The 19,960-nt window shown below is 48.6% G+C and overlaps 1 long non-coding RNA gene across 2 annotated transcripts in view; it reads right to left on the bottom strand.

Annotated features, from left to right (window-relative positions):
- Positions 1-19,960, bottom strand: part of LOC116742347 — a 396,625-nt gene that overhangs the window by 150,045 nt on the left and 226,620 nt on the right. The window contains exons 7-8 of one of the 2 annotated variants that reach the window (XR_004346444.1): positions 13,208-13,390; positions 10,539-11,143 (exon numbers count right to left, since the gene is read on the bottom strand). The exons of the other annotated variant lie outside the window; for it this stretch is intronic. This is a non-coding gene — a long non-coding RNA (uncharacterized LOC116742347). Of the gene's footprint in view, positions 1-10,538; positions 11,144-13,207; positions 13,391-19,960 lie in introns of those variants that run through there. 2 annotated transcript variants of the gene reach the window in all.

Here is a 19,960-nt window from a genome sequence, read left to right as displayed (position 1 = left end):
CAAAACCTCCCGTTGGGCCTGCCTTGGAGGTAATCGATGCCACAAACATAGAATTACCAACCTCAGGAAAGACCCTGTTTCCTTGTCAGAAAAGCATATGCTGCCACTCCTCCATTACCGTCCAGGTCCCCCTCTCCTGGGGAGGGGAAGCGGGGGGGGTTGGTCCATGCATAGAACTGTGTTTCAACATAATTGCTCTCCTTTGTAGTCCTGAGTGTTCTACTATATGCATTTTGAAAGCATTATTCTAAAAGGGCGTCCATAGCTTCCCCAGTTAGTCAAAAGGGGGTCCGTGGCACCAAAAAGAAAAAAAAAAAAATCCCAAAGCTCTCTGAACCTGGCACGACCAAACCCTAGGAACTCACGAGTTCCCTGTCCTTCATGAAATAATTCCCTGAAGGTTTCTAATAGGTTTACAGATAGCACCATGTTGCCTCACCTTTCAGCATCCCTGTGGAAACCTCCCGTTTTGTCTGCAGATGTGCATAACCGAGAGACGGGGAGAAACAAAGCAAGGATGACTCTATCCTGATATGTACATCCTTTTCCAGTGACGCCCCCTGCCCTGAGAAGCCCGATTGCACGTATTCCTCACGGCCTGCAAATTCGGGGAAGGCTGGAGCAACGCTGAATCTTATGTCCCAGCACCTGAAACAGCAACTGGAAAGAGCAAGTCTCTGATAAGCGTTTGCTGAGCACACGGGAGAGACCAGCGGGGAGAGGGAGGGTTTTACTGCACGCAGCTTCTTTCCTCGAGTCCATGGGAAAATTTCCCCTCCCTCGGGCAAATCCCTAGATGTTTTCTCGCCGCCTCAGAGGTCTGTTCAGAGTTGGTTGTGGCCTTTTCTTCTCACCTGGGCCACGTGGAGGACAAGCTGGCATAGGGTCTGCCTTCTGGGGTCAGGGGCTGGCCGTGCCTTCTCACCCACACAGACGGTTCCTCTTTCCCCTCCTCTGAGCACCACACAGAGTGAAGACTCTTCTCGACCAGGCAGAGAACCGGGCCTTGCACAATTGCTATCCAGGGAACACTGTACCCCAGACCCGGAGAGTACGCATTCTTTTCAAGTGCACGTGCAACCTTCTCCAAGACAGACCATGTGCTGGGCCATAAAATAAGTCTCAATACATTTCAGAGGACTGAAATCACACAGAACATCTCTGAGGACAGTGGGGGAAAAATTAGAAGTTAGCAAGAGTAGATACGGAGAAAATCTGAAGGAACTATTTGAAGGACCTCTCTCGGTGCTGGACACAGACAAGGTCCTCTATCATTTCTGCCCCGAGGTCTCTCTCCACCACGGCTAGGCTCCTTCGGCTGCAGCTTACTGGGAATGTCAACTGCCAGCCAAGGACACGGCTGTGGCCCCAGCATGGCACTCGCTGCCCTCTCTGTGCAGGGAGCTGGGACGACGTGTTCATTCTGGAGCCCCCTCGGAGCCCCTCGACTTTCACCAGGTCCACACTGAGACAGGAAGATCTCCACCGTGCTGCCCAAATGAGGTCCCCCCACTCTCCACTCTTAGGAGTCCCAACCTTCTCAAGGGGCTGCCCGGGTGTGGCCCGAGAGCTTGACTTTTGCTTGGCTTTTGCTCTATTTACTCAGAATGTTCTCTGGCAGATAGAATCCATTTTGTTTAGGGAGTTTAACTAATACCTCTTGAGGAAGGAATGAAGCAGCTTACCGGAAATGCCTGCTTTCCTTTGTCTGCCATTTTAGACGGTTCCTATGAGATCAGCAACATGGTTTACCAGAAGGCAACTCAGCAAGCCAAGTCATTCCAGGTGAACGGCGACTGCGGCCCTGACACCCTTTGGGCTGGGAAGTAAAGTGGGATCTGAATTTCAATTAAGGGTTTACGTGAGCTTTTCAAGGCTGATAATCTGATCCATGTCTTTAGTTCATAATATAAATGGGCAATTGCGGTGCTCACAATCCACTACCCATAGGACCCAGAAGGTGGAGGAACCTCTTATTGGCACAAAGGAACAGGGTTTTACTGAAAAAAAGCTGGGTGCAGCATCATTTTTCTACAAATCAAGGTGAAGACCACTGCGACAAAAATGAGTGAAAAATTATGTCCTTAATTAAAGCACACCTGAAGAGGTTGGGGCATGATAAAACCTCCTCAGAACTCAGTCCGTGGGAGGTTTCCAGTGGGATTCCATTGAGAGAGGGGAGTTCAAGAAGATAGGAATATAAGTCCAGTTTCGTCATATTCCAGCTGTGGAGATGTGAGCAAACGACTCCACCTCAGTTTCCTCATCTGTAAAATGGGGCTGATGGTAAAAGCACCTACTTCCCAGGCTGGTTGTGAGGACTACGTGAGGGGATGCCTAAAGATAACTTCCCAAGTGCCTCTCACGTAATAACAATACCAAGCCCTTACCATGAGACCTAACCAAACGCTCTTCATTTTCAAGACAGTCCTGGGAAGTGGATACTCAGGTTATTTCCAGTTTGTAGATAAGAACATTTAAGCCTGGGGAAGCTAAGAAACATACCCAAGAACACACGCTGTAAGTCACAGAGGTGGGATTCAAACTCAATCTAACTCCAGAGCCTCAAAGAACTTCCAGTCTAATAGGAGTGACCAATAAAAGCCACCAACACCAGGAGGCCCACCACGCTGCCCCAGGGACAATGCACTGGGATCCAAGGACAGTCAGCAATCACCCTGTAGGAACAAGCGTTCAGGTGCCCCATTAGGGTTGGGCCTTGAGAGGTGCTTTGGTTCTCACAGGAGGAGGAGAAGACAAGAAGAGCCTTATGGGTGGAAAACTCACAGTGGCAAAGACAAGGTAGGTATTAAAAGGAATTCCCTGTTTGGGTCAGGCTGGAAAGACAGCTGTGCTGAGAGACCTGGGCTACCTGGAGTCTCATTTCCACGTCTTTGCAGACATTCTGATCATTACAGCACTGTGGGTGAGGGCACAGGCTCTGTGCCTGATGGACTAAGTGGACATAATAAAGCTGTGTGACCCTGAGCAAGAGACTTAACCTCTCTTGTCCTGAAGGGGGCTCACCTTTCAAATGAGGGTCAACATACCAACATTCTGGGCAGCTGTACTGACTCCATGGGGCTCCCTGTGTAAAGGCTTAGCCTCAAGCCTGCCAGCGCTCTGATGTTTCTTTGCACTTCTGCTCTACTTGATGCGGCCTGGGTCTCCTCGGCCGGCCTTCCCACTGCTCAGACCTCTTCTGCTCACTGGCTGACATCTCTTAAGAAACTACTACTTAAAGTCCTAGAAAAGAAGAGACTGCGAAATCAACGAGAAATGGGGCTTGGTCTATGACTATTGCTAGAGATGAGTTTCCACTAAAAAGAACTTGTCTGCTCACAGCCAGGTTTAGGGATCTGACTCATCCCTCTTGAATAACTGTGATGCAATGTTCTTTGAACTGTAACCATTTGACAGCTGCCCAAGGAAGGTACTTCCTGCCTGGACCACAGGCTGCCTCTGTTAATTTTGAGAATTTAGCATATCGAATGGGAGGGCCGATTAGAAACTTTCCTACAAAGGCACATTTGCTTTAAGCTCTCCTCTCGTTCCTTGTAAACTCAAATTCTGGTGTGTGTGTTGAGGGGGCAGTATCTTGTTCGGTGTCCAGGCTTAACTAAGGTGTTTGTGTTATTCACTCTTTGAATCAAAGGTCCTAAGACATACATCTTTCAAATTTCAGCATCTCCAAAGAATGCTATGTGTCCTGCAACCAACGGCATTCAGTAGTTCAAGTGGAAGCATTTGCTTCGTTCTTCTTTGTGGCACACAAATTAATCGTGAGCTGTGTAATCGACAGCATCTCAGATTTGAGGAAATACAGCACGTGCCGGGGACCACGCTAGGAGCAACCACCACATAAACATATTGTCACTCCTAACTTACATCTGAGATATCTGATGCCTAAAATATTTAAGAAAATTTTGCTTATGACCGCCTAGTACGTAGGAGAAAGAGCACGGACTTCTTGTTACTGTTGCTGAATACAAATTACCGCAAAACTTAGTCTCGTTAAAACAACAATCGTTTTACGTTACTCATGAGTTTTTGATCAGGAATTTGGGAAGGACTAGGCTTTGTGGTTCTCACTTGGGGTCTCCCATGTCCTCGTAGTCAGATACTGGGCTCTGGTCATCTGAAAGTACAGGTGGTCTAAACATCCAAAATGACAGCTTGCATGGCTATCGGCCAACCCTGGGTGCTGGCTGGGAGCTCAGCTGAGACCACAGACCAGAGCACCAGGCAGCTTCTTTCGCAAGGCGGTCTCCGTGCTTCCCCAGAAGCAGTATCCAAGGAACCCTGAGGATGCTGCATGACCATTTGTGACCTGACTGCCTGAACAATTACCAAGACTAAAGGAAATGACGTAAGTCCCGGGTCTGGACTGTCACTGGTAGAGAGAGTAGAAGGAGTGGATGAGTACGTCGACTGAAGGCAGATTCCACAGGATTTGGCAATGGACACACCTACCAATTGACCCTTAAACTACAGGAGCATGATAGGTTTCCAAAAATCGCTTAGTCATTGCCTGAATTCAAATCCCGTCTCTACAGAGGGTGGCAATGTGGGTAGTAGAAAGTGGGAAAGCCCCAGGTGAAACCAGCCCCCTCACGCACTGGCCAGGGGGCTTGTCCCTCCTGGCACAAAAGGGCCTGGACTCCCGGCATCACCCCTTCCTTCCCATCCCCAGCCTCCCAACCGCCGGCAAGAAAGATGTGAGGAGATGCAAAAGAATAAGACACTGGCTGGAAAGACCCTTTCAAAAACAAGTTCAAAAATGCCTACAGCCTTCTAAAAGGGCTGTCAGGGGAGACCTACACCCATTTGCATGGGCGAGTCTGGGGTAATTTGGTCTTTTACTCCATGACCTGACTTGGTAGTCACAGCCCCTCCTTCTTTACAAGTCAGTGTTCTCTGAGGAGCCTTTTCTGTCAAAAAGAAACCACCACTGTTGCTGGTTTGAGAGAGCCTTTAGGGGCATTTTCACGCTCCATGAGTCTTGGTGGCGACAGGGTCAGCGTTCTGTTTAAGGACCACAAGTGGCCCAATAGATCAAGGTTCAAACCCAAGACTATGAGAGTGCCTATTTTTCTCTCAAAAATTTCTTTAACAAACATGTATGTAGCCTCTTACTATGTGCCAGGCAATGTTCTAACCATTTTATAAAACATTTAGGGGCTTCCCTGGTGGCGCAGTGGTTGAGAGTCCGCCTGCCGATGCAGGGGACGTGGGTTCGAACCCTGGTCCGGGAAGATCCCACGTGCCGCGGAGCAGCTGGGCCCGTGAGCCATGGCCGCTGAGCCTGCGCGTCCGGAGCCTGTGCTCCGCAACGGGAGAGGCCACAGCAGTGAGAGGCCCGCGTACCACAAAAGAGAAAAAAAAAACAAAAAACATTTAGTCATTTAATGCTCCTAACTCTCATACAAGGGACGTACGGCTATTATCCTTCACCCAATACTCAGCACACGTTGAGTGAGCGTCGTATAGATCGGGACGGTGAGTCACACAGAAGCTAAGTGACTTGCCCAGGTCATACAGCTTGTTGGTGGCAGAGCTGAGATCAGAACCCAGAAACTCCGGCCCTGGAATTTAGGCTCTTTAGCACCATATGAAGCTGTCCAACACTGTGCTTTGGTGGAAATCTGCATATCTATTAGAAATGCTTTCAGCAGCAAATAAAAGACAACTCCACTTAAGAGTGGCATAAAGAAGTAGGAAGTGCTTCAGTAACAAAGTCTGGAAGTAGTAGTCTTCTGTCTTGGGCTGGTGGAACCACTTAAGAATGCTGTCAAAGATCCAGACTCTTTCTATCTTTTCCCCTCCACCATTTTAGTCTGTTGACTTGTCGCCTCATGGTTGCAAGATGGCTGCTGTACCCCCAGGTATCGTGTCCAAGATCCAGGCAGGAAGAAAAGATAAGAATGAGCTCCCCCTGTGGGGGGGGGGGGGCTTTGTCTTTTTATTTGGAAAGAGAACCTCTCCCTAGCATGCTTCCCCTAACAAAACTAGATAACATACCTGCCATTACTGTATTTGGTTTTAACCAATCTTGATTCATCTCTTGAGGCTGGGATTGGGGCTTCCCTGAGATCTGGGGCCTCCTTCCTCTCACCTGAACCTATCAAGGTTCTGTGCAGCGGAGAGGCAGTGGCTACAGAGGAGACAGCAGAAAGCATCTGCCACAGGTAGGTATTACTATCCCCATTTTACAGATGGACTCATTGAAGCTAGAAATCACAGGGTCAGAATCACACGGCTGGCAAAACGGTAGCCCCAGAATACTAACCCGGGTCCATCTGATTCTAAATCTCGTGCTCTTGACGATGGCAAGGTACATTGTTGAGTGGACTCAAGACTGGATGGATGCACATTTGGCTTTCCACTAAGAGTTGTGGAGCCTTGGGAAGCTACTCAATTTCCTTCAGCCTCAATCTTCTTATCTCTAAATTGTAGCTAACAGTGGTACCTACCAAGAGAGTGGCTGTGATGGTGAAATGAAATAATACATGTAGAGAGCCTGACAACACTAAGCCATCAGTAATTTTTGGCCTTTTTTATTGTTGTCGCTCTTACTGCTGTTGTTGCTTTTGTATGTGGTGAGACTCTGCAGCCACAATGTACTCTACCCAGATGAACACAGCACTTTGAGAATCTCTGGGGGACATGGTAGCGGGTGGGCTTGAAAGTGAGGAGAGGGTGCTCATTATAACAGTAAGTATAGATTCCTGAGTTCTGAAACTTGTTTTGCTTGCATTTAGTGACCCAGAGTCTGGTCACTCAAAACGTTGGTCCACCAATCTACAGAGCATAAGAGTTAGCTTTTAGCATTCTTTCTGCCAAGAGTGAAACGCTGTTTGGCCAGAAGCGCTTTGCTTTCCATTTTTGGACCTCCATGTTTTTATCTGTGCGGTGAGTTGGTTTTTCAACGTGTAATGAACATTCATTGAACACCTATTGCGTGCACTGTGCCATGGAGGCCTTGGAGGTGCAGTGATACCAGAGACAGAGGTTGCCTTCAGGAAACTTAGAGATTTAAAGATCCTCAAAGTTCCTCTCAGCAATAACACTCGATGACCTTAATCCGAACGACATTGTTTTGAGGATTAACTGTGCTAGTGGTATTGTAACTAAAATCGCTGAACAAATGCTCAAGACATACAGCTTTGGCAGCTTCTTACGAAGTGAAAATAGTCCTACCGTGTGATCCAGCAATCTTGCTCCTTGGTGTTTACCCGAATGAGTTGAAAACTTATGTCCGCTCAAAAACCTGCACACGAATGTTTACAGCAGCTTTATTTATAATTGCCAAAACTTGGAAACAACAAAGATATCCTTCAGTAGGTGAACTGATCATTAAACTGTGGTATAGCCAGACAATGGAAATTATTCAGCACTAAGAAGAAATGAGCTATCAAGCCATAAAAAGACATGGAGGATCTTAAATGCATATTACTAAGTGAAAGAAGCCACTCAGAAAAGGCTACATGCCCTATGATTCTAACTCTGTGACATTCTGGAGAAAGGAAAACTACAAAGAAAGTAGAAGATCAGTGGTTGCCATGGGTTTGGGAGGACGGAGGGAAAGATTAATAGGTGAAGCACAGGGGCTTTTTAGGGCAGTGAAAATATTCTGTAATGGTGGACACATAAAATTATGCATTTGTCAAACCTGTAAAGGTGGACACATAAAATTATGCATTTGTCAAAAACCCAGAACGACACAACACAAAGAGTGAACCCCAAATGTAAACCATAGTCTTTGGTCAATCGTAATATATCAATATTGGTTCGTAAGCTGTAACAAATGTACCACACTAATGCGAAATGTTAAGAATATGGGGAGTGGTGTGTGGGGGGGAATATATGGGTGCTCTCTGCAGTTTCTACTCAATTTTTTGTAAACCTAAAATTTCTCCAACAAATAGTCTATTTACTTAAATATAGATATAGATAGATTTTAACAACATTCATACCTTTGAACCAGTGATTTCACTTCCGAGAGTCTCTTGAGATGTACGATATAGGAGAAGGAAAGCTTCATTTACAGAAGGGAAAAAATTAAGTAACCTATGGTTCATCACCAACAACCACATGGACAAAAGCAGATGAAAAAGAAGTAGTTGAAAAGGTTTTGAAATAACGTGAACAGTGCTTTGCCAAAAAAGGCAAATGGAAGAAAAATGCAACGCTCCTTAAGATATTAACCACTATGGAAAAACTTTGCATTAAAATAACACCAATGGTTTATAGTACACTGATAATGAAAATTTCTATGATGCTACCAAAGGTCATGACAGTACGGTTAGCTTAGCTTCTTTTAGTCTTCTCCCAATTTCTTATAAGATTTTGATATTATTATTATTATTATTTTTAAAACAAAGGTCTACGAATCCGCTAACTGGGAAAGAAAAGACAAAAACAGGTGGCAAAGCCAGCCAGCTAATAGCAATAGCACCACGTCCACCTCCACCACCATTTCTTAGGAGCTTACTGCATCGTGGAAGCCAGGGTTCTTGGTACTCTGATCCGTTGTTAACTCATTTGGGTAACTCACTGAAAGTCACAGAGCTGCATGGCCCTTCCGGGACATGCAACCAAAGCAGCTACCATCTGAAGCTCTGGCTTAGTCAAAAGGTACTATTGAGAACCAGAGTCAGTAGTTACCCTAGGCACACAAAGGCAGATGGGAAATAGAAGTTCAGAGACCAAGAGAGGGGTTGAAGAACCGATTCGCTCACTCACCCACCCAGAAAGCCTTTATTTACTGCTTCCTAGAGGCCGGGCACTGGGGATGCACTTCCAAATAAAAGGAAACCTCTGACCTTTAAGAGCCCGCAGTCCAGTCTCCCCACAGCCCTGTATTTCCAAACTGTGATACTTCTGTTAGTGGAAAGGCACACTACCTGCATAAAAGGCTGGATGGAATAACAGGCATCAACTGGAACTGTTTCAGCGATCCTGGGCATGCGGTCACCCTAAGTCCCCTCAGCGAAGTGCAGTTCCCGGAGGGCAGGAAGCCCCCCCAACAAACCACAAGATGATAACTGCCCCCCCCCCCACACCACGCATGTTACCTCACTTACGCTGAATGTGGGGGTCAGGGAATTTATTTCTGACTCTCCCTCCCACCCTACCTCCACGACATCAAGCATTTCAGATCAAGGATCTGTGAATCACAGGTCAGGTTGACTCACTTCTTAAAGTTTCCAGGTTGTGAATGACAGCATCACTGATCAGTTGAAGGAGGATCAAATCAGGGAGAGACAATGCAACCTGCTCTGCATTTATCTGCAACAACGGAAACCAGATTCACAAGTATTTTATTGAAAAGGTGGGGGTGGGGGGCGGTCAGGGTCCAGGGGTGGGGTGGGCAGCTGCTGAAAAATTTGCAGCAAGCGAGGGCTGGTAAATGGAAACCACCCATCATTCCTTTGTATCATTTCCCGTAATTTAAGATACATACGGCGTTGATGATATTCTTTCGTTGTGCTCTTTGTTTTCTTTTGGTTCACGTGGAAAATGTTTATGTTAGGCTTCAGGAAGCTCAGTTACAGACTCAGAGCCTATAAGATTATGTTCTGCCATTTAAGAAAGGGAAAGGGAAGGAAGGTAACAAGGGCTGAGCACCTATGCAGAGTCTTCTCATAGAAGACCCAGCAGCGCGGGAAGCAGAGGCTGGAGAGGTGGAAGCACCTGCCCCGGGAGCTCTCAGGAGAACAGCATCACAGACCGGCCTCATTCCCATACAGACCTGCTCAATCAGGGAACGCTTAGCCCAAGGGGTGTTCAGAAACAGAAGCTCACGGTAGAGGTGCAAAACCATGTTGGGAACAGGAAAACCAAAGCCCCAGAGGCCTTGTGGGCTAGGGCTCCCACGCAGCTTTCACACCCATTCACCCTGACCTTTCACCTGCAGAAGCCCTGCTCTCTCCAGACTGATGTGAAATGCCAAGGGGCCAGAGCTCTCGCCCCACGTGAGAAAGCCTTCCTGGGAGCCCCCAGGGAAACCGACTGGGGTGCGATTCAGCCCCCGTGACCCCTGTGGTCCTGCATCTCCAAGCAGGGGAATACACGATCAACCCAGCCTTGGGGCTCAGGGGGGGAAACTCTACCGATGAATCATGGCAGTGCAGAACCTTCCCTGGGCCTCCCTGGGAACCCACTGAAAGACTTGGTGTGTCACCAGGGGCCAAGGCAGCTGTACAGTTCTCATGTGAAATGAGACCATTTCACGGGTTTTGGTGGCCTCGCAAGATACCTCATCAATTCACGAGATGGTCTATCCGCAGGTGACAGGGCTCAGAAATGTCAGGCGGAATATTCACCAGCGAGTGTGTTTTCTTAACGCTTTTATAAAGTGCATACTTGGCTAATCTGGAATCATAATATTAATAGATGGAAACTCAGAGAAGGTTCGGGACTTGCCTAAGGAGACAGAGCTGGAACTAGACAAACCTGCAGGTAGAACTCAGGGGTCCATAACCCCCTTCCCCAATACCACCCTGCCTTGCTCAGAATGAAAAGACCACACAGAGCAAAGGAAAAAATATATACATTTTAATTGGACAATAAAGTAATAAGAAAGAAGAGTAAGACCCAAAGTCAATACGTTCCTGGCAATCATGGGTTGTTCATGACATCTAAGAGCTGTGGGCCAAATCTCTATTTTAAAATTTTAAAATATATTTTAATGAAAATATAATAAAATATATTGAATTAATTAAAATGAAATTTTAAATATAGTTTTAAATATCCCCTTTCCCATTCCGACACAAAGTGGCATGTAAACTAATATGTTCCGTAGGTCAATCTGGTGGTACTGTCTAAACCCTATTATTCAGACTCTAAGAGCTGAAAGAGGTTCACTGAGCCCACTGTACAGATGAGAAAAGTAAGGTATAGGGAGAGGAGATGACCTGCCCAATGAAACCCAGTCAGCTAGGGGCAGAGCTGACTCCGGCTCGAACATCACTCCCATATCCAGACCTGTGGAATTCCCAGGGCCGAGAGCACTTCCCGAGCTTCTGCAGACAAGGGCGTTCAGGTGCCTCCGGCAATCCTGAGCATCTCACATGATTCCATCCACAGGTTTGGCATAATCTCCAAGGCAGGTGGCTGATTTTCATGAAATGTATTGTAGCTACCAAAAGACAGCAGTGGACATGGTTAGTCTGTCAATGTGTACAGGAGAAGGGATCCTGAACTGTAATGAGCATGGAAGCAGCTAAACTGTGGATTCATTTGGTCCAAATAAAAGGTACTATATCCACACAATGTAATAAAACTACATAGCAGTTACAAAGGGTAAGGCAGGGGCTTCCCTGGTGGTGCAGTGGTTGGGAGTCCGCCTGCCGATGCAGGGGACGCGGGTTCGTGCCCCGGTACGGGAAGATCCCACATGCCACGGAGCGGCTGGGCCCGTGAGCCATGGCCGCTGAACCTGTGCGTCGGGAGCCTGTGCTCCGCAACGGGAGAGGCCACAACAGTGAGAGAGGCCCGCGTACCGGAAAAAAAAAAAAAAAAAAAAAAAAAGGGTAAGGCAGCTGAAATGGTTAGCACTCCTTGATATACGGCTGAGTTCGAGAAGGCAAGTTGAAAAAAAATCTGTTTATCAAAAACAGTACTCTGTGTGTGTGTGTGTGTGTGTGTGTGTGTGTGTGAATGCACTGGAAAGGTCTGCAAGGATGTGTTCCAAAGTGATAATCTAAGCAGAGGGGATGAGGAAACAAGACTTGGGGGCGGTGATCAAGAAGGACATTAGCCTTATTTGGAAAGATTTTTTTTCCCCCAAGGTGAAAACATTCAGTTACTAGTTATGTAATAAGTGATTGATTTTTTAAAAAGAGGAAAATAGAAATAGGATATTATTCATTCATCTATCTACTCACTCAACTATCTGAGCACCAACTACGCACCAGGAATAAAACAAGATGAAAAATACAGCCCCTGCCCACAAGGAGCTTATACTCTAACGGGTGAGCGGGCAGGTTTGCTCGCTTGGTATATGCACAATCAGGTATGTTACATGTGCTCTGGTGAAAGAAGAAGACAGCACAGAGTGGGGAAAATAAAGTGATTTCCATGTTTCACGGCAGATCCAGCAGCTGAAACAGAGTCATCCGTAAATTCTGCCACGGCCCGCCATCTTGAAACGAAAGGACCACGACACCACTTTGCAAATGGACAAACCTCCGGTAATTTTAAAAGAATCTCAACTGTCTTTGACTTCGGTTAGAGTTCACAGAGGAATATGATAGTACCAGGAATAGTTTGTAGGTCCCCAAAATTGAACCTTCTTCACAGAGGGAGATGGTTTTGCTGCTTTTTAAAGGCACCGACTCTGGCTGTGTTTATCAGTACATATGGTTTACGCTGCTAGGCTAGAGCATCCACTCATTCTCCCATCCGCCAAAATTGCTGTTTTGATTTGAAATTCCAAAAATAACTCATGAGAAGCCTGCAGTGTGAGAGGAAGATGGTCGCACACAGCTCCAGGGAGGAAAAGAGAAAGCGTTTGATTTGAATTGCCTAAGAGCTGAAATTGGGTGCAAATATCTCCTTGTAACAACTGCTATATAATTAGCCAACCTAATGGAATCCTTTCAAAACCAAGGCAGTTCAACAAGGAAGTTTAATTGAAAAGAAAATTTCCAGACCAACTATTCTGTCAAAACCACATTAAATGAAGATAGCTCAGCACTGACCAAATCACCAGTAAAAGGTATCATGTGTTTTGGGAGAGGGGGTGAAAGGGAGGGGTGTGCTCTCCTATATGAGGGAAATGCGGTGATGTTCTAGGCTCCCTTTTCCAGTTTCATGTGTCTTCTAGTCACTGGGCAAAAGGATTCATTTCTCTCTAGGCCAGTGTTACTGCTGGGACCATCCCCTTTGTGAAGTGTTTCCCAAGTCTCCTGGAAAGAAGAAGCCAGGATAAAAATCTCGGAGATGGGGCTTCCCTGGTGGCGCAGTGGTTGGGAGTCCGCCTGCCGATGCAGGGGACGCGGGTTCGTGTCCCGGTCCGGGAGGATCCCACATGCCGCGGATGTGGCTGGGCCCGTGAGCCATGGCCGCTGAGCCTGCGCGTCCGGAGCCTGTGCTCCGCAACGGGAGAGACCACAGCAGTGAGGGGCCCGCGTGCCGCAAAAAAAAAAAAAATAATAATCTCGGAGATAAAGAGGGGGAGAGAAGAGAAAATGACACTCACCATCCAAACCTGTTCATTAAGAGCTGACCCCTCCCATTCCAGGAGGACCACACTCGTCCATGGGCTCGTGGGGGACCACAGTGACAAGAAATGACCTTCACACTTGGACTTTCACCTTTGTCACTTACTAGCTGTGTAACATCTGCCAAGTTGTTTAACGTCTCTGAGTAGCAGTTTCCTCATCTAAAAAGTAAAAAAAGGATTACACTTGCACACCTCAGTGGATGGTGAGGAAGACGAACTGTGACAATGCTGCTGCCTGGGGTCGGAGCTGGAATCTGTGCACGAGAGACCTAGCGCTCCATGGATGGGGTCTGGTACCGCGTGCTGGCGGGGTGGGGAGGGGTGGGAAGGACCACCAGGTGCTTCCTTGGTACTCAGAATGGGCTGGCCACAGACCAGCGGCAGCAGCAGCGCCTGGGAGCTCATCATTAGTGTAGAATCTCAGCCCCCCACAGAATCTGCATTTACTAAGGGCTCCTGGAAGTTTATGTGTGGCTCAAATTTGAGGAACAACGGCCTCAGCCATCGCTCGGGTGTGTGATTCTGCACCTGGTGACCCGAATCAAGAGAAAGTGTTCTTAAGGCTGCCCTTTAAGGGGGAGAAGTGGGTTCCCCAGGGGGCCGCCCGTGGTGTGAACCATTTCTGGACTCTGCCCCCCAGGCTTCCTGCCTGCAGGGGGGACATCAGACAGAAACCAGGGCCTCCCGAAACCAAGGCATTCTCCACCGACCAGGCTGGACTACTCTGGGGTCCAAAGCCATGTTATCATGGATGTCCCCATGTCATCACACATGCCCGGGGAATAGGCCCTGTGTGCCTTCGAAGAGGACAATGGCAATAGCTGGTAAGAAGCGAATGGGCGTGGAGGCCTCAGGAGGGTGGGAAAGAACGACAGACCATGGAGCTATAAGACACAGATGCGTCCAGTAAAAAAGGGAACGCTAGACACACACTGATGGTCTTGTATATGCATAGACCATCTCTAGGACGACAGACAAAACTCTTCTGACGCTGACTGCCTCCTGCAAGGAAGACCTGTTGGCTGGGGAAGTGCAAGTTGAGGGGGACATTTTACTTTCATTGCATATCTTTCTGGACCTTTTGACTTTTTTCAGTGGTGTGACTGTATGCCAAGGAAGGAAGGGAGGGAGGGGAGGAAAGAGAGAAGGAAAGAAGGAAAGTAAAGGGGGGGAGGGACGTTCAATTAAAAAAACAAAAGATAGTTGAGTCACTTGTTACACAGGGTTAGGTTTAAAAGTCCTCCCAGGAAATTCAGGCCATTAAGACATCTTTTTTGCTTAAAGCCGCACCACGTAGCCTGCGACCCTTTCTTCAGGCTGACCACACACCCAGCAAGCCTATGTCTGAAAATGCTCAGAAATGTGGAGGAATTCAGCGAGGGGACGTCCTGTGTGGCAGACCTGCCCGGCCCTGACTCCATCTCCCCAGCCCTCGGGCTTCTCTGCAGAGCGGGGTGTTCACCCTGCCTATTTGCCTCACACCAACAGACACTAGAGATACCCCACTCTCTAAAAATCCCAGCGGCTCCTGGTTCCAGCTCACTTAGTTAGGCAAGGAAAAATCTCTTCCAGAAGATTCTTAAGCCCTGGTTTCCAGACATTTCCAGTGACTAAAATGGAGTCGGGGGACATAACGCTTCTACTTCGTGTGAATGTGTACGTGCAAATTGAGATAAGAAACAAAATGTCAGGTAATGTGGAAAACCCTAATTATGGAACAAGCAGCACTGGCTGTGCTCAGTTTTGTTTTGTTTTGTTTTTTGCGGTACGCGGGCCTCTCACTGTTGTGAGAAAAATAAAAACAAAACAAAGATGTTAAATAACCTGGCCAAGGTCTCAAGTAATAACTGACACCAATTTTTTTTTTTTTTTTTTTGCGGTGCGCAGGCCTCTCACTGTTGTGGCCTCTCCCGCTGCGGAGCACAGGCTCCGCGGCATGTGGGATCTTCCCGGACCGGGGCACGAACCCGCATCCCCTGCATCGGCAGGCAGACTCTCAACCACTGTGCCACCAGGGAAGCCCTGCTACGTTTTTATGGTTGGTGGCTGGAAGCTATTTCTTTACCAAAAGTATCACTGGGTCTTCAGCTGAAACTTTATTCTACTGATTAGGAGAGTAATGGTGGTGTTCCCTTGAGCCACGTGGCTACTGATGATGTCTAGCTGGATGGATAAGGGGCCAGCTCTCGAATCAGAAACTCTTGGGTTGTGTCCCTGCCACTCGTGGCTGTCTGACATTTGGTAAGTGGACCTCTCTGAGCCTCTGGTTTCTTCGTTTTTTAAAATGGCAACAACTAATATTTATCAAGTGTGAGCTGTGTGTGTACTCTAAGCCAGTGTTATTCTAAGCATTTTATCAACTCATTGAGTACTTGTAACATACCATTGTTGTTCTTGGTGTACAAATGAGAAAGTTGAGGCACAGAAAGGTTAAGTATCTTGCCCAAGGTCACACAGCTAATAAATGTCATCACTGGGATTCCACAGGTGGCTTGACTGGAGCCCGTGCTTTAACCATCACAAAAAAATGCTCTCACGAGGCTGTCGGTGTGTGTGTGTGTGTGTGTGTGTGTGTGTGTGTGTGTGTGTGTGTGTGTGTTACAAGATCATAAAAATAAAATGCTTCCTGGGCTACCTGACACTGAGTAAGTGCTCAATAAATTACAGAAGTTAATCATTACAAGTTAATTTCTTTGGTTAAGCACAAACACAAGGGTTACTATAGCACACACGTGGCTGACGATGAGGACGCTGCTGCCTGCGATGGTACTATTCCTGGACTGGTGTCCTTCCCCACCTGTCCTCAGCTGGCATTCTGCCTTGGAATCACAGCACAGGCAGGAACAGTGGCGCTCTGCCCTTGAGTCTCTGTACTGACCTCTTCCGTGGGGAGCTCGTACATAAATCTAAGTAGGGGCAGCTGTGGGGGACCAGGTCTGATGTCCACTTGCCAAGAAGAATGACAGATTCCGAAACGAGGTGCCCAGTCCTAACTCCAAGGCTGTAGACATGTGCTTCTGAAATTCTCCACAAACGGTTTATCACCATTTGGCAGCGTGGCAGCATGCACTCAAAAAAACTGGCACAATTAGAGATCTGGCGTGGAAGACTCTACGGGTGGCGAGTAACCGTCCGACGCTCTCTTCATCCTCACGCAGACAGTCCCTGTTCTGTTCGGGTCCTGAGCAGGCAGCAATACCCACGGAAGAGGCATTCCTATCACCTCTGTCAGAGGCTGGCTTAGGAGGACATCTGGCCCCATCTGGCCAATGAGACATAAGGGGAAGTCAACTGGAGATTTCTGGGGAAATTTTCTTCCCTAATAGAAGATAGAGAGTTGCAGTGAAAGACCCCCTTTTCCTGCCTGACATTCTTCCTGATAAGGTGACGACTGCAGCAGAAAAGGGCGTCTCAGAGAAGCGAATCCCGTGCCCAGATGTGCCTGAGCCGTCAAAGGCATCCTTCCGATACAGCTGACAATACCAGGTGCTGGGAGGGACATGGGGAAACAGAAACCCCTGAGCACCACTGGTGGAAAGGCAAACAGGTACAGTCATTCTGGAAAACAATCTGGCAGCATTTGCGAAATGAAGTCTGAGTGGCACAATGACTCACCCATCCCAGCCCTGGATCTGTACCAGAGAAACTCTCCCACAGGCCACCCGGGGACAGATGTGAGGTGTTCATCACCGAACTTGGCTGGGCTTCCCTAACGTCTGTCAGCAGGGGACGGAGGAGATAAACAAGGCAGGACCTACAGCAAGGGGAGGGCAGACACAGCCCCTCACATGAGCTAGGTACACACAGACCAACAAGAGTGGATCTAAAAAAAGACAGTACTGAGTAAAAAGAAAAACAGAGGGAGATCTGTAACAGAATCCTGTTTGTCAAAATGAAAAACAGATACCTAATCAGAACAGAACAGTAGGTACCATCTGGGGCACGGAGCAAACACGCCGGCAGTAGTAGGAAGGAGTCTGACGGTTTCTTCCCAATGGAGAGCTGATCTCTCTCTCTAACTTCCCATAATCCCGGGAAGGATACAATGGCCCTATGTGACTGTCACATCGCAGATTGTCACTGCTGTCCTTAAGGTGGCCTCCTCTCCTGCACCATGATCCTCCAGAAGTCTGGGCAAGATTTGGTGGCACAGAAATACCATGTGTCCCTGAGCGCCATTTTGTTTCCAGTTTTGCCCCTAAATGCATCAGGTTCTAAAAAAACCCCTTCCCCGCACACCACCCCCTTCTCTCCTCCTGGAACATGTCTTTGAAATACATTCCCCAAATACGGACACAAGGTCAAAGTGATGCTTTGACAACTCCTGGCAAATAGTTTTTTTTTTTTTTTTTTTTTTTTGCGTTACGCAGGCCTCTTACTGTTGTGGCCTCTCCCGCTGCGGAGCACAGGCTCCGGACGCGCAGGCTCAGCGGCCATGGCTCACGGGCCCAGCCCCTCTGCGGCATGTGGGATCTTCCCGGACCGGGGCACGAACCCGTGTCCCCTGCAACGGCAGGCGGACTCTCAACCACTGCGCCACCAGGGAAGTCCCTGGCAAATAGTTTTGCCCAAAGAACGATATATGCCGCCACTAGCCATGGAGGCGCCGTGCCAGGCTCCTTACCAATTCTTAGAATGAATTCCAAATCCTATCATTCTAGCTCTTGGTGACTTGCAGCGAACGGGTCGCCACAGTCACACTGTTCTGGTGAGCGCCACTTTTCCCCCCGACTTCCCTGATGCTCTGTTTTCCTCTTACGAGATCTGTCTGCACGCAGAGTGACCGCTCTCACACAGGCAGTTCTGAAGAGCGCAGTGGGCTAATGGGAAAGTTGGGGCGGGAGGCGCGGCAGCCTAAGCCCACCTGGGAAAGTCAGAGGAATAACAACGGAAATGTTTGCATGAAAAACTGCAATTTAGAAGTCCTACATTCATTGAGAAAGTAACTCTATAAAATCTCTGCACATACCTGAGGGATGGAAGGGAACGTGCAGGAGTGAAAATCAGAGCTGGAATGCGGTGGATTACGGCTCTGGGGTTCCGGGCATTCTTTAGAATTTTTCTTTAACTTCCCTGGTGGCTCCTGCGCCCCTGACTCCATCTCCCCAGCCCTCAGGCTTCTCTGCAGACCGGGGTGTTCACCGAGCACTCCTCTGCCCTCAGTCAGGCTAATTCCTACACCTCCCTCCCGGCTCAACTTCAACATCAGTTTCCCTGGGAAGCATCCCCCTGCCTCCGAGAGCTGATTCGCTGCCTGCTCTCACCCTACCCAGACATCCTGTGCTTCTCTGGTCCCAGGGTCTGGAACAGCGATGGCTTGAGCTGGGCTGCTTCAACGCTGACCTTTTGATCAGGAGCTTAGCATTTCATTTCAGGAAGTGGACAGAAACACCTGGATGGTACCAGCCATGGCAGGACAGTCTGGCCTGGGAGAGGGGAGAGCCAGGGCGGACTGGAAAATGAAGAGAGGGAGAGATCCTTAGATGATCTGGCTCTGGTTTCTCCCCTTCTACTCCCTACCCCTGCACCACCGATCCAACCAATTCTTTAAAAACTTGTTTCTCAAGTGCCTGTTATCGCCAAGACACTGTGATGCGGAATTGCAACACCAAGGCCATTCTTTGAGTGTCAAACTTAGGTAGGGAGTCAAAGCTTTGACATGAGGAATGTCAGATAACCGTGGAGGAATGGAGTGAAAGATAACAAGACGAGACAGTGGAAGACGGATGGTGTGTGGGCACTGTATGATCTGGGGGCAGGAGGGCAGGTCCCTGCGGGCTGCAAAGGGAAGTCCTCTGAGAACCCAGATGTGAAGGATGGCCATAGGGTAGGGGAGTGGGTGACGGGCGGCAGCACTTAGGAGGTGACGGGCTGGATGCGGGGAGGGGTGTTGCATGCTAACGTCAGGTGAGGAGCCCCTGAAGTCTAGAACGGAAAGAAAACATCTGGGGGTCCTGGGAGGGTGTGTTAGGGCCAGAATTTTGAGGACCTTGAAAGCAAGGCAGAGGAATCAGTGCCGGGAAAGACAGAGTGGGGACTGCAGACAGTCCTGTGGCCGACGAGAGAAGTTTATGGGGAGATGGGTCTGCCCATCTGGGGGCAGCCCTCAGGGCGGACTAGAGAAAGAACCCAGTTAGTAAACCCCTCTGAAGGCACAGCAGGGAGGGAGGCGCAGGGTACCGGCCCTTCAAATCCCATCTGCCACCACGGCTGCCGTCACCCACCCATCAGAGCACACTTCCCCGTGACCCCAGGTAGGACCTCAGAATTTTTTGCCACTTGGGGATCCTGGCAGCCCCTACCGATCCACCCAGGGAGACGGGTCAAATGTCTTTGCCTCGCAGGTCCTATCAGTCAGGTGACGTTTTGGTGCACTAACTCACATCCTCAAATTCCAGCGTCTTAAAACGGTGAGGGCTCACGGCTCATTCAGGCTCTACGCCCATCAGAGTCAGAGACGGATGTCAGTGCCGGCACCGCCCAGAACAGGCTGACAGGGCAGCCCCTACACTGCTGGGTGCCAGGGCCGGACGGGGGGGTGGGAGAGAGAGACAGAGACAGAGACAGAGACAGAGGGAGAGGGAGAGAGAGAGAGAGAGGTACCTGGAAAGTCTCTCACTAGCGTTTCACGTGAAGGCCAGAAAAGGCAAGTCCGTCTGCTTGCGACTCGTTGGCCACAACTGGTCACAGCAGGCCAGGCAGTGGAATGCTAATCTCCAAAAGGCAGAG

Source organism: Phocoena sinus, chromosome 17, assembly GCF_008692025.1.
Source record: "Phocoena sinus isolate mPhoSin1 chromosome 17, mPhoSin1.pri, whole genome shotgun sequence".
Lineage (NCBI taxonomy): Eukaryota > Metazoa > Chordata > Mammalia > Artiodactyla > Phocoenidae > Phocoena > Phocoena sinus.
The sequence above is the reverse complement of the archived record's forward strand: the minus strand, read 5'-3'. Positions and strand labels throughout refer to the sequence as shown.